Here is a 15729-nt window from a genome sequence, read left to right as displayed (position 1 = left end):
ATGTCAAAACTGAAATAGATTCACTGATGCAACGCCATCTAGCAGAACTAAACGAAACTAACTGCTGATGTGATTCAAAGAATGTGCTAGAAGATGTTTGAATGCATGTGTGCACACGTATTGGAAAACTGCTGTTGCTGCAGCACGTGCGTTTGTTAATTGGCCAAACATTTTGTTATTTTTTAACGTCGATTGACTAAACCGAATTTAATGAAACTTTCAGCATATGATCTACACATTCTATTGAATATTTGGCATTTAAAAGAAAACATCAAATCAAATCATTCACAATTAGCTATACTAGAATCTGACCTTCACTGGGGATTCTGGTGAATTTGGAGCCGGTATCCAAAATATAACAAAAACCGAAATTGTATAAAATGCATTGGAGTATACTTTTAAAATTTGGAGACTATAGCTCTAAAAATGTAGGAGTTATAAATTTATAACCTATTGCTCTTGGGTTGCGCTGCAGTGTTGGCAATATTATGAGAACTTATTTGTTGAATAATTTAATTTCTAGACGTACGATCGTAATGAAACTTACAGAACGTAATCATGATGTTTAAACGTATGTGCATACCGAAGCACAAGTCTCTAGTATTTGATATACGACTTTTACAAAGATGAGGGTGAGGGGGTGGATTTAGGGGTGGGGGGTAAATTTTAACAAAAACCGAAATTGTATAAAATACATCTTAATATACATTTTAAATTTGGAGACTCTAGCTTGAAAGATGTAAGAGATATAATTATTTAAGTGATCTTCGATAAGGTTTTTTATCGATAAAAAACTATCGGAATGAGTTATCGTTTTTTAGTGAAAAACTCGATATGCGCGCTGTTTTTACGGACATTTTAAAAAAAAGTTGAAGTCTCTAGCTCTTATATCTTCTGAAATCGACGCGTTCAAACATACGGACGGACGGACGGACGGACGGACGGACGGACGGACGGACGGACAGACAGACGGACAGGGCTAAATCGACTCAGCTCGTCGCCCTGATCAAGAATATATATACTTTGTGGGGTCTGCCACGCCTCCTTCTGCCTGTTACATACTTTTAACAAAACCATTATACCCTGATTTCCCATTTGTTAGAATTTACCCCCCACCCCTAAATCCACCCCCTCACCTTCATCTTTGTAAAATCGTATATCAAATACTAGAGACTTGTGCTTCGGTATACACATACATTTAAACATCATGATTACGTTCTGTTTCATTACGATCGTACGTCTAGAAATTAAATTATTCAACAAATAAGTTCTCATAATATTGCCAACACTGCAGCGCAACCCAAGCGCAATAGGTTACAAATTTATATCTCCTACATTTTTAGAGCTGTAGTCTCCAAATTTTAAAAATATATTCCAATGCATTTTATACAATTTCGGTTTTTGTTATATTTTGGATACCGGCTCCAAATTCACCAGAATCCCCAGTGAAGGTCAGATGCTAGTATAGCTAATTGTGAATGATTTGATATGTTTTTTTTTAAATACCAAATATTCAATAGAATATGTAGATCATATGTTGAAAGTTTCATTAAATTCCATTAAATCAATCGACGTTAATAAATTAACAAAATGTTTGGCCAATTAACAAACGCACGTGCTGCAGCAACAGCAGTTTTCCTATACGTGTGCACACATACATTCAAACATCTTCTAGCACATTCTTAGAATCACATCAGCAGTTAGTTTCGTTTAGTTCTGCTAGATGGCGTTGCATCAGTGATTCTATTTCAGTTTTGACATTGCAAATCAGAGCAGAAGGGTGGCGTCATGGTAGAGGGCGCGGCGCTCGATCGCGAGGTCACTGGTTCAAATCCTGCTGTGGGCACATTGTAGTTTTCTTTTAATTGCTTCAAAATTTTTATATATTTGATTAAATTTCTCTTATATTTTTTCAAAAATCGAAATTGAAATTTTAACCATACTATATGTACGTTTTTATACCCTGAACCCATTGAAAATGGGAAATCAGGGTATAATGGTTTTGTTAAAATGTATGTAACAGGCAGAAGGAGGCGTGGCAGACCCCACAAAGTATATATATTCTTGATCAGGGCGACGAGCTGAGTCGATTTGGCCCTGTCCGTCTGTCTGTCTGTCTGCCCGTCCATCCGTATGTATGAACGCGTCGATCTCAGAAGATATAAGAGCTAGAGACTTGAAATTTTTTTTCCTAGGTCCGTGTATATCACGCGCATATCAAGTTTATCACTAAAAATCGATAACTACTCCCGATATTTTATTATCGATTAAAATCCGTATCGAAAGCTAGTTATTTAATTATAGCGCCTACACCGTTAGAGCTAGAGCTTCCAAATTTCAAATGTAGACTTATGTGTATTTTATATAATTTCGGTTTTTGTTAAACTTTACCCACCACCCCTAAATTCGACCCCTCACCCACACCTTTGTAAAAGGCGTATTTCAAGTATTAGAGACTTGTGCTTTGGAATGTACATTTATTTGAACATTATGAGTATGTTCTGAAAGTTTTATTAAGATTGGATGTCTAGAAAATAAATTATTCAACAAATAAATTCGTTTCATATTGAGCACACTGCAGCGCAGCCCAAGCGCAGTCGCTGCTTACTGCGCAGTTAGCAGAGCGCGTTCTAATACGTGCGTGTGTATGTGTGCCTAAAAAAGGAGCAGAGTGATTGGAATATCAGACTGGAGGGTTCAGGGTATCTCCTAGTCGAGCAGTCTCGACTAGAGTCTTCTTACTTGTTATTTATTTATTTTTACAACAAAAATTTTCAATATATAAAATAAGTTATTAATCGTGCTACTAAACCGATAACAGCCTGACGCAAAACTTTATGATAAACATTTACAGGGTATATTTAACATACATCTCACAATTGCTGAGCAGTCGAAATTTTCAATTTACTTTCACTGACAGCTGAACGGTTATATCTGAGAGATGTAATTGTTAGCCAACCATATGTCTTAATCAGTGTCATGGACCTGGCTCTTAAATTTTCCGATATAATGTTAAGCATTAACAAAGTCGTATTGTATAATTAAAATGCGGCAGCCGCACGCAACGTCAATCAGTGTTATTTACAACGAAGTGAAAAGCAAACTTGAAGCCATAATTTCCGCTTATGGGCACTGTGTGCAGTTGGATCTGCGTCCAGGGATCTATGTTTCCCAACTCGAACGTATCTGTTTACCACATTTATGCGCACATGTGCATTTGTTTTTTTTTTTTTTTTATTTGCAGTTGCTATTGCCATTTGCATTCGTGTCCGGCGGCGACTGGACAAACGAAATGCCGGCTCGTATCATAAATCATTTTGTCCAAAACCCACAGCGATTGGACGCCAGACTGTGCATTGATTTAAGGGCATGCCAAATGGTATACCAAGGCCCAGTTGCATTGTTTTTTGCCCTAGCCAAAGCCTACGCTGTGAGTAGGCTTCAAGCTACCCTCTCTAATCAACCGGTTGGCCACATGGCGTACACGCACCGTGTGTTGACCCAGTTAGTTAGTTAACTTTAACCAAGGCCGAAGTTAATGGCAATTTAATAAAGCAAATTGTGCTCCTGTTGCGAAGTTTTCCTGTCTTTTAGCAACATCCGCATCCGCTTCCGCAACCGCAACATATCCCCAACCATCGTCAATCAATTAACTTTGCCGCTTTTTATATGATTACTCGCTTGCCTCCGATACGATTACGCCCCGCCACGCGCAAATATAATTAATGATCAAGTGTCAACAAGAAGCGTTAATAATCTTCAGTATCTTATATACTTATTATTGTATGTATGTATGTATGTATTTGTGTATGTACATGAACATTGCGGCGTATTGAGTTTCATTTAGCCAATTCGTAATTGGCAGCGCGTGGCAAAACTTTTGCCACGGCAACTGCGAACTAGGGCTATAGCTGGCTAAATGAAAGTACAAAACTAAAAGTAATCGGATCTAGCTAACTATTTAATAATAATTACATTATATTAAAAAAATTTAATAGTTGTCTTTTCTAGGTTGATCGTATCATATGAAACAAAATATTTGATTAGTTCATTTAAAACCAGTATCGATATATCAAACATATCGATGTAGCAATGTATCTAAATATTATCACTGACCATATAATAATATCACTGGTCAGTGATATGTAATTCCAGTGGTAATTCACAATAAGAACAAGTAAGAAAACTCTAGTCGAGACTGCTCGACTAGGAGATACCCTGAACCCTCCAATCTGATATTCAAGACATACATACACACGCACGTGCTAGAACGCGCTCTGCTAACTGCGCAGTAAGCAGCGACTGCGCTTGGGCTGCGCTGCAGTGCGGGCAATATAATACGAATATATTTGTTGAATAATTTAATTTCTAGACGTACGATCTTAATGAAACTTTCAGAACTTAATTGTAATGTTCAGATGCATGTACATGCCAAAAGTCTCTAGTACTTGAAATACGCCTTTTTCAAAAGTGAGGGTGAGGTGTGAATTTAGGAGTGGGGGGTAAATTTTAACAAAAACCGAAATTATATAAAATACACATAAGTCTACATTTAAAATTTGGAAGCTCTAGCTCTAAAGGTGTAGAAGATATAATTAAAAAACTAGCTTTCGATAAGGTTTTTAATCGATAATAAAATATTGGGAGTTGTTATCGATTTTTAGTGATAAACTTGATATGCGCGTAATATACACGGACCTAGGAAAAAAAATTCAAGTCTCTAGCTCTTTAATACATTAGATATTAATACTTAAGTACAATTGTCAGAATTCGACATGAATTATCTTAAGCTAATTGACTTTTAAGCGCTTTTGACAGACGCATTTAACTGAACCTTACTCCGCTACTCAAACACAATGGCATTGTTAAGCCAATGCTTTCCAAATATTTACGAGGCTACTAGCCATATCTGAGACCGAGTGCCATGTGATGCTCCTACTCGACTAACTAAATGGCCCAGTACTTATGACTCGTCTCTCCCTCCGCAAGTGCACGCGCTCCTCGGCTCGTCCCGCATGACTCTTTGGAGCAGCTAATTTGTTGATCACTTTTCTTGGCAGAAGGGTGGTGGTGGTTCGCAATGACGTCTTCGTGGGCGAACGGGACAACGGAGGCGACTGCAACTATCGACAAAACTTTTTAGTGGCTCACCCGGGCAATTTATGCGCCCGGCTCATTTATCTTGTAATTAAAAAAGAGACCTACCCGTTAAATGCTGATTTATATTCAAGCAGTACAAGCTTCCCAGCACTACTTAATGCTACATATTTTATGGCAAAACGGTTTTTGTGCATATTACGCGATGCCCGCATGCCCTTAATAAATGTCAATGTGTCAGCCAGTTTATTGTGTATGTGCGGTTCAGTCCACATGGTTGAAAGGCCTTGGTGTGCCTGTATGTATGTACTTGTTTGCGTACTTTATACGCATCTTAAATGTCAGCAAATTTATTTATTTGCTACCCAATGTAGGGATTCGAATCGCTTTTAACGGATTGTATTTCTCTCTTCAATATTTATATTTCATGTCCTGAATAATTTTCAAATGTCAACAAATGTATAGGAGCCATCTCTGAAGTAGCTCATAAGATCACAGCCTATAATAATGATAATGATCTCAAAGCCGATGATCATCATCGCAGAGTTAAGGGTATCTTTTAAGCGTGCACACCATCGCTCCCATAAAAGTCTCACTCAATGACTTTAGGGCGAAACTGTCATTATATCATCCATAAAAAGTACTCGGGCTCTTAAGCGGTGAAAGCTGCTTAATTTTTAATTTTAGTTTCAGCTGCTTGAATCACTTCTGCTGCTTGAGTCTCCCGCTCCGGTATCCGTTTAAAACGACAAAGACAAAAGCTTAGCAACATCATGTGGTCATTCGGTATTTCTCACGCAGATGCCGTTTCATTGTGCCATAAATTAATGACTTTCACTTCAACAACGGCTTTTCGGGCAAGACGAAAAGACTTTCACTTGGCGTACCATGTCATTGTGCCAATAATGCACACACACACGCACACATATAGCCTCATACATACATATAGACATGGACGTGTGTACTCTTGTAATGTAATCGCCATTTGCCAGGGGCTACAAACCTTCATTGTGCTCCTTGTTGAATGAAATCACATGTTAGCATAAAATCAATTCTTTGCTTACTTTCAAATCATTATGCAAGAGATTTATAAAATTTATGATTTATCTATATGATAATAAAAGTCTGTGTATCTTGCAGTTGATATAAGCACATACACATATTTGACCGTTGAAATAAAACCTAGTACTAATGTAATACCATAAATTCGCTAAACCTTTTCAATAACTTCCGTCCAACAAATTTGTGCAGAGTATTAGGTTATTTGGCTTGCTTTAATTAGCCTATTGAGTATTTAATTAAATACTTTCTTTTAGCCCTCGAACAAATGAAGAATGCTCCGTTCGATTGGCAAAAACACTAAACAGCAAAACTTTTACGAAAATCCTCTGAAGGACGTCAACTTTCAGCATACACCACCAATTTTTGGGGCGGATAATTAAGAAAGTTTGCATTCATCTAGGAACACAGGAAGATCGAACTCATTTTAGCTAGCGGCGCAACATTGGCGTTCCATTCGACTTGCACAGACCGCAACTTAATTTGCATTTGGTTTCAGTATATTCCAGTCCATGTTGCCAATGGTCAGCCCATGTGCCAGAGCAATTTAAGCCCGTAGGTCAATCATCTAACTTTGTTAACTTGTTTGTTCATGCTATAGAAAGTTAAATATCTCTAAATATCTGTATCTGTATCTGTATCTGTATCTGTATCTGTATCTGTATCTGTATCTGTATCTGTATCTGTATCTGTATCTGTATCTGTATCTGTATCTGTATCTGTATCTGTATCTGTATCTGTATCTATATCTGTATCTGTATCTGTATCTGTATCTGTATCTGTATCTGTATCTGTATCTGTATCTGTATCTGTATCTGTATCTGTATCTGTATCTGTATCTGTATCTGCATCTGCATCTGTATCTGTATCTGTACCTGTATCTGTATCTGTAATTAATTTTAATTAGACACAAAATCTATTCAACTCAATGAAAACAAACTTTTAATCACGACACTCTGTTAACAGTTAAAATAGTTCTAGATAAATGAAATGCTACACACATTTTATAAACAGCTTACAAATTGAGTACTTTGCATTAAAATTTGATTTGATTGTCGTCAATTGCGGCTGCTTAGAACTTAGCCCAGCTTAAATAGTTATCCGCTGAGGCTGGTACGTCAGCGTAGGAAGACAAACTTTTCAATTTGCATACCTGAAATGTTGCGGAACAGCAGGTGAAGGCAGGTGCTGCATCACGTGATGCTCATTTAATCAGGCCCCAACTGCACATAACGGCACAACAAGCACGCCCACGGTCTGACACTGACAAACTACATGCGCTTAAAATTAAACAAGTAAGAAAACTCTAGTCGAGAGTGCTCGACTAGATACTACCCTGAACCAAAATAATAGAAAAGCACATTTAGTATGGTTCAAATTTCAATTTCGATGTATTTAAAAATATAAATTAAATAGAAAACTCATTTAATTAAATAAATAAAAATTTTGAAACAATTAAAAGAGATAATTCCGACACGCTCCGGGTTTGAGCCCGAGACCTTGTGATCAAGCGCCGCGCTTTCTACCTTGACGCCACCCTTCTGTCTTAATTTTCAATGTCAAAACTGAAATAGATTCACTGCTACAGCGCCATCTACCAAATCTAAGTCAAACTAACTGCTGATGTGACTTTAAGAATGTGCAAGAACAACCAAACTAATAAAAATGTTAAAATTTCAATTTCGATTTTTGAAAAAATATAAAAGAAATTTAATCACAAATATATAAAAGTTTTGAAGCAATTAAAAGAAAACTACAATACGCCCAAGCAGGATTTGAACCGGGGACCTAGCGATCGAGCGCCGCGCCCTCTACCATGACGCCACTCCTCTGTTCTCATTTGCAATGTCAAAACTGAAATAGATTCACTGATGCAACGCCATCTAGCAGAACTAAACGAAACTAACTGCTGATGTGATTCAAAGAATGTGCTAGAAGATGTTTGAATGCATGTGTGCACACGTATTGGAAAACTGCTGTTGCTGCAGCACGTGCGTTTGTTAATTGGCCAAACATTTTGTTATTTTTTAACGTCGATTGACTAAACCGAATTTAATGAAACTTTCAGCATATGATCTACACATTCTATTGAATATTTGGCATTTAAAAGAAAACATCAAATCAAATCATTCACAATTAGCTATACTAGAATCTGACCTTCACTGGGGATTCTGGTGAATTTGGAGCCGGTATCCAAAATATAACAAAAACCGAAATTGTATAAAATGCATTGGAGTATACTTTTAAAATTTGGAGACTATAGCTCTAAAAATGTAGGAGTTATAAATTTATAACCTATTGCTCTTGGGTTGCGCTGCAGTGTTGGCAATATTATGAGAACTTATTTGTTGAATAATTTAATTTCTAGACGTACGATCGTAATGAAACTTACAGAACGTAATCATGATGTTTAAACGTATGTGCATACCGAAGCACAAGTCTCTAGTATTTGATATACGACTTTTACAAAGATGAGGGTGAGGGGGTGGATTTAGGGGTGGGGGGTAAATTTTAACAAAAACCGAAATTGTATAAAATACATCTTAATATACATTTTAAATTTGGAGACTCTAGCTTGAAAGATGTAAGAGATATAATTATTTAAGTGATCTTCGATAAGGTTTTTTATCGATAAAAAACTATCGGAATGAGTTATCGTTTTTTAGTGAAAAACTCGATATGCGCGCTGTTTTTACGGACATTTTAAAAAAAAGTTGAAGTCTCTAGCTCTTATATCTTCTGAAATCGACGCGTTCAAACATACGGACGGACGGACGGACGGACGGACGGACGGACGGACAGACAGACGGACAGGGCTAAATCGACTCAGCTCGTCGCCCTGATCAAGAATATATATACTTTGTGGGGTCTGCCACGCCTCCTTCTGCCTGTTACATACATTTTAACAAAACCATTATACCCTGATTTCCCATTTTCAATGGGTTCAGGGTATAAAAAGAAAAACTCGGCGATAATGTAACGCACACCGAAACTGAAATACTCTTTCAGATGGAGCATATCACACATGATTTTGATCATTATAATTTATCAACAACTAATTATCTGAAGAAGTACTTGTATATTAATTCTATTCTATAAAGGGGAAACCCTATTTATTATGTTGCTTTATGAAAATTTGAATAATGTAAATCAATGTGCTAAATAAACAATACCAAAAAAAGAACTGAATGCTGTGTAATTCGGTTATAAAGGCGCTTAAGGGACTGACGATTTAACCAATAGGATCCCTTTCATATAGTTTTATATATGGGGTCGAATTAGGACATTTCGGCGCAATTAAATGACGAATGCTATAAGCGGATTCGTTCTACTTTTTTGTACATTTTCTTAAATATTTATAATTTATACAAAATTCGTGACGAAATATCGACACTCGCCAAGAAGGGAAAATATAATAGCCCAACAACCGCGCGATGCTCGAGACAAAAAAAAAAAAAACAAGTAAGAAAACTCTAGTCGAGAGTGCTCGACTAGATACTACCCTGAACCAAAATAATAGAAAAGCACATTTAGTATGGTTCAAATTTCAATTTCGATGTATTTAAAAATATAAATTAAATAGAAAACTCATTTAATTAAATAAATAAAAATTTTGAAACAATTAAAAGAGATAATTCCGACACGCTCCGGGTTTGAGCCCGAGACCTTGTGATCAAGCGCCGCGCTTTCTACCTTGACGCCACCCTTCTGTCTTAATTTTCAATGTCAAAACTGAAATAGATTCACTGCTACAGCGCCATCTACCAAATCTAAGTCAAACTAACTGCTGATGTGACTTTAAGAATGTGCAAGAACAACCAAACTAATAAAAATGTTAAAATTTCAATTTCGATTTTTGAAAAAATATAAAAGAAATTTAATCACAAATATATAAAAGTTTTGAAGCAATTAAAAGAAAACTACAATACGCCCAAGCAGGATTTGAACCGGGGACCTAGCGATCGAGCGCCGCGCCCTCTACCATGACGCCACTCCTCTGTTCTCATTTGCAATGTCAAAACTGAAATAGATTCACTGATGCAACGCCATCTAGCAGAACTAAACGAAACTAACTGCTGATGTGATTCAAAGAATGTGCTAGAAGATGTTTGAATGCATGTGTGCACACGTATTGGAAAACTGCTGTTGCTGCAGCACGTGCGTTTGTTAATTGGCCAAACATTTTGTTATTTTTTAACGTCGATTGACTAAACCGAATTTAATGAAACTTTCAGCATATGATCTACACATTCTATTGAATATTTGGCATTTAAAAGAAAACATCAAATCAAATCATTCACAATTAGCTATACTAGAATCTGACCTTCACTGGGGATTCTGGTGAATTTGGAGCCGGTATCCAAAATATAACAAAAACCGAAATTGTATAAAATGCATTGGAGTATACTTTTAAAATTTGGAGACTATAGCTCTAAAAATGTAGGAGTTATAAATTTATAACCTATTGCTCTTGGGTTGCGCTGCAGTGTTGGCAATATTATGAGAACTTATTTGTTGAATAATTTAATTTCTAGACGTACGATCGTAATGAAACTTACAGAACGTAATCATGATGTTTAAACGTATGTGCATACCGAAGCACAAGTCTCTAGTATTTGATATACGACTTTTACAAAGATGAGGGTGAGGGGGTGGATTTAGGGGTGGGGGGTAAATTTTAACAAAAACCGAAATTGTATAAAATACATCTTAATATACATTTTAAATTTGGAGACTCTAGCTTGAAAGATGTAAGAGATATAATTATTTAAGTGATCTTCGATAAGGTTTTTTATCGATAAAAAACTATCGGAATGAGTTATCGTTTTTTAGTGAAAAACTCGATATGCGCGCTGTTTTTACGGACATTTTAAAAAAAAGTTGAAGTCTCTAGCTCTTATATCTTCTGAAATCGACGCGTTCAAACATACGGACGGACGGACGGACGGACGGACGGACGGACGGACAGACAGACGGACAGGGCTAAATCGACTCAGCTCGTCGCCCTGATCAAGAATATATATACTTTGTGGGGTCTGCCACGCCTCCTTCTGCCTGTTACATACATTTTAACAAAACCATTATACCCTGATTTCCCATTTTCAATGGGTTCAGGGTATAAAAAAAAAAAAAAAAAAAAAAAAAAAACATACATAGACACACAGATACATGGGCATAGAACTAATGAAAACTGCAGGCGCTGATATTTCAGCAGACAAGCGAACCTAAAACCCTGCTGATGTGCCGTGACAAAGGGTTATTTAGAAGCACAAGTATGTTTGCCAGTGTGTGAAAAATAGATATACGTACATCAATATGTTTATGTATGCGCACACATGACTCTGCGCTGCCAGCCAGATATTGACTGTTTGACTAACTGAGTAGCTGCGTAGCAGCCGACAGCGTTTACTTATGCTCAACGGGAATATTGTCCATTGACATTGACGACAACTTTGAGCGCATCGGGAGCGAACTTTCTGGACGGGCTAAGGCAATCGCAACTTAAACAAGAAAGAAAGCTCTAGTCGAGACTGCTCGACTACGAGATCCCCTGAACCCTACAAGCAACTTATATTTCAATAGTAATTAGCAAACACACACGCACACACACACACACGCATACATACAAACTCACGCGCACACACACACTCACATATATAGGCGATTGCGCTTGGGTTGCGCTGCAGTGTGGCAATATAATGACAACTTATTTGTTGAATAATTTAATTTCTAGACGTACGATCGTAATGAAACTTTCAGAACGTAATCATAATGTTTAAATGTATGTGTATACCGAAGCACAAGTCTCTAGTATTTGATATACGACTTTTACAAAGATGAGGGTGAGGGGGTGGATTTAGGGGTGGGGGGTAAATTTTAACAAAAACCGAAATTGTATAAAATACATCTTTATATACATTTTAAATTTGGAGACTCTAGCTTGAAAGATGTAGGAGATATAATTTTTTAAGTGATCTTCGATAAGGTTTTTTATCGATAAAAAAATATCGGAATGAGTTATCGTTTTTTAGTGATAAACTCGATCTGCGCGTGATATATACGGACATTTTAAAAAAAAGTTGAAGTCTCTAGCTCTTATATCTTCTGAAATCGACGCGTTCATACATACGGACGGACGGACGGACGGACGGACGGACGGACAGACGGACAGGGCCAAATCGACTCAGCTTGTCGCCCCGATCAAGAATATATATACTTTGTGGGGTCTGCCACGCCTCCTTCTGCCTGTTACATACTTTTAACAAAACCATTATACCCTGATTTCCCATTTTCAATGGGTTCAGGGTATAACAAGTAAGAAAGCTCTAGTCGAGACTGCTCGACTACGAGATCCCCTGAACCCTACAAGCAACTGATATTTCAATAATAATTAGAAAACACACACGCACACACACACACTCGCATATACAGGCGATTGCGCTTGGGTTGCATTGCAGTGTTGGCAATATAATGAAAACTTATTTAATAATTTAATTTCTAGACGTACGATCGTAATGAAACTTTCAGAACGTAATCATAATGTTAAAATGTATGTGTATACCGAAGCTCAAGTCTCTAGTATTTGATATACGACTTTTACAAAGATGAGGGTGAGGGGGTGGATTTAGGTGTGGGGGGTAAATTTTAACAAAAACCGAAATTGTATAAAATTCATCTTAATATACATTTTAAATTTGGAGACTCTAGCTTGAAAGATGTAGGAGATATAATTATTTAAGTGATCTTCGATAAGGTTTTTTATCGATAAAAAAATATCGGAATGAGTTATCGTTTTTTAGTGATAAACTCGATCTGCGCGTGATATATACGGACATTTAAAAAAAAAGTTGAAGTCTCTAGCTCTTATATCTTCTGAAATCGACGCGTTCATACATACGGACGGACGGACGGACGGACGGACGGACGGACGGACGGACGGACGGACGGACAGACAGACGGACAGGGCCAAATCGACTCAGCTTGTCGTCCTGATCAAGAATATATATACTTTGTGGGGTCTGCCACGCCTCCTTCTGCCTGTTACATACTTTTAACAAAACCATTATACCCTGATTTCCCATTTTCAATGGGTTCAGGGTATAAAAAGGGGCAACTTTAATTGAGTTTCAAAACTGTTTTAAATTTAAAGCCTTAAGTACAAAACTCTAGAAGGAACAAGTCAGAGTGCTCTATTCCCGACTAAGAGAGACCCTGTACTAACCTACAAAGAGCGGGTATCATAATCAATCAAAGAGTGACAATTGCTATTCTTCTCAATCGTTACATGCTCAATTAAGCCACCCACTTGGATATGCCCAACTAGCAAAGGACTGTTATTACAATGCCTTGCTAGGACATGGACATCTTTTACTCCAGTATTAGCTATACTATTCTCAATCCACAGCAGTTTATAGTATTTGAAATAACCAAAATATATTAAATCGGTTTAATCATTAAATAAAACCTATTACTGAATTGGTTGTTTCCATCCCATCCCATTGTATTGAAGCTACGCTGAAACAAAGTCAGACAATAGATTTTATCAAAATAATAATAAAATGGCATGAGAAATCGACAAATTTTAGACTCATTGAATTAAAATTTGGGTCTATAATTTAAAATTTATGCTTTGGTTGTTTACGAAATTGCAGAATTCTTACGGACGAACATGACTCAGGCGACTTAGCTCTTTGGCTTGATTGAGATTACACTATATATGGGCTATGACGTCTGCCACCTCCCCCTTCTGTCTGTTACATACATTTCAACAAATCAATTATAGCATGAAACCCATTTAAAATGTGGTTCCTCCAAGCGTGAGCATTTTCTCTTCACGTTCATTGGCAAACGCTATTTATGGAACTCTATTAATGGCAACGCAATTGTGAATTGTGAATGAATTAGTTTTTCTGTCAGTTTTGCATTTGTCACTTCAATTGGCTAAGATGATATCTTGCCGTGGAGAGTCGGTTTCTCGGAAATATTATTTTGTCGTTTGACGACAAATTCACAGCTTAAATGAAAAGTTAAACGAAAAGAAGAATATTTGTATATTTCTTTTTTATTGATTTTCTTTCGATGTATATGCATAAACAGTTCAAAAGAACGTCACAGCGTGAATTTGAGGGCATCTGCTAGTCGCTCAATAGAATAGGCTTACTTATTTGAAGCTTAATATGACAAAAAATCAACTTAACCGTTATCAAAACGGTCAAACGCTTTCTCTTAATAAATAAAAAAAAGAACAAATGCCAATTATAATTACTGATATAAGTATGTACAAAAAAAACATCTGCAAGAGACCCCACGTCAAACGATGTGATGTCCGTGGGATTTGCTCATTGAATAAATAATGAGCTGTGAGAAGTGGATTAAAAATATTACGGGGCTCTGCCCAAAAATAAGATATTGAAAACTTAAATGCAATATCTTTTTAAAAAAAGGTCAACAAATTGTACAGCCCCAAGATGTCTGGTGTAGAATAAAAAGAAATTCCCCATAATCGCTTTTCCATTACATTTGAAGCCATCTCCAGCTGTCTGAAGCAACTCTTATCTACTCTTAACTAAATACTATTTACTTGTTATATCACGAAAGTAAGTATTAAGGTCACTTGCACATTCATACACAATGTCGCCTGATATCTATATGCTCGGCAAGCGAGTTTATCTTTGTCAAAGAGAACAATGACAAATTTTCCCATACTATGCGGTTTTTAAGGCTAAATTCTGTCATTGATTTCGAGGCAGTCTCTATAACATTTTCTTTTCAATTTCAATTACAATTGCTTTTATTTCAATTCATGTGCGATTTCTCTGTTATTTCATAGCAATTGTCTGGCTGCTGCTCGCTGCTGATGATGCCATTATCTTTCACCCTCCATTTGCCCACTCTGCCCCTTATCCGCATGCGAACTGCAGCTCGAGTGTAAAATGCTCATATGATTGTGCATTGTTTTCCTTGATTCAATTTAAAGATTAAATCTCTGTTTAGCTGAAGCTGAAACTCGTGCTGCTGCTGCGGCTGCAGTTACTGCTGGCGAAGACTGAAACATGAACTAGATCGAAGGAGCTCAGGAGTTGGCCAATTCTCTGCCACTCTGTGCACAAGCATTGCATTGGGTTATCTTAAATAAAAATTATTGATATATTAATTAGAATTTTCGAATCTATCTTTGTGGAAGGTCAGCCAAGGCAGCAAAACAAACTCACTAATGGGCGAGAGCATAGTAGTTAGCAATTCATCTTCTCTGCTTGCGCACAGCTCACTCGAGCTACTTATGCACGTATGTGTGTGCTTATGTACAGCTGTCGAACTCTTGGAGTTGTCATCGTCATTAAATGGCAATTAGTCTGGGCCAGTAAAAATCAACAAATGAGTTGATTGGGGACCTACTTGTCCCTGACCAGACATCATCAATAGTCAGCGCAAACTTTTAAGCGGAAACACGCGTCCGTCCGTCCGTCCTCTCTCTCTCTCTCTCTCTCTCTCTCTCTCTCAGCCACTCCCTCTCTATGCCAAACTTTCACTTTACTGACAACTTGTATCCTGCGTCCTGTGACTCCCCACCTC

The sequence above is a fragment of the Drosophila navojoa genome, chromosome 4, assembly GCF_054131105.1.
Source record: "Drosophila navojoa isolate 15081-1374.11 chromosome 4, UAZ_NAV_1.0, whole genome shotgun sequence".
Taxonomy (NCBI): domain Eukaryota; kingdom Metazoa; phylum Arthropoda; class Insecta; order Diptera; family Drosophilidae; genus Drosophila; species Drosophila navojoa.
This window is presented reverse-complemented; position numbering follows the sequence as displayed.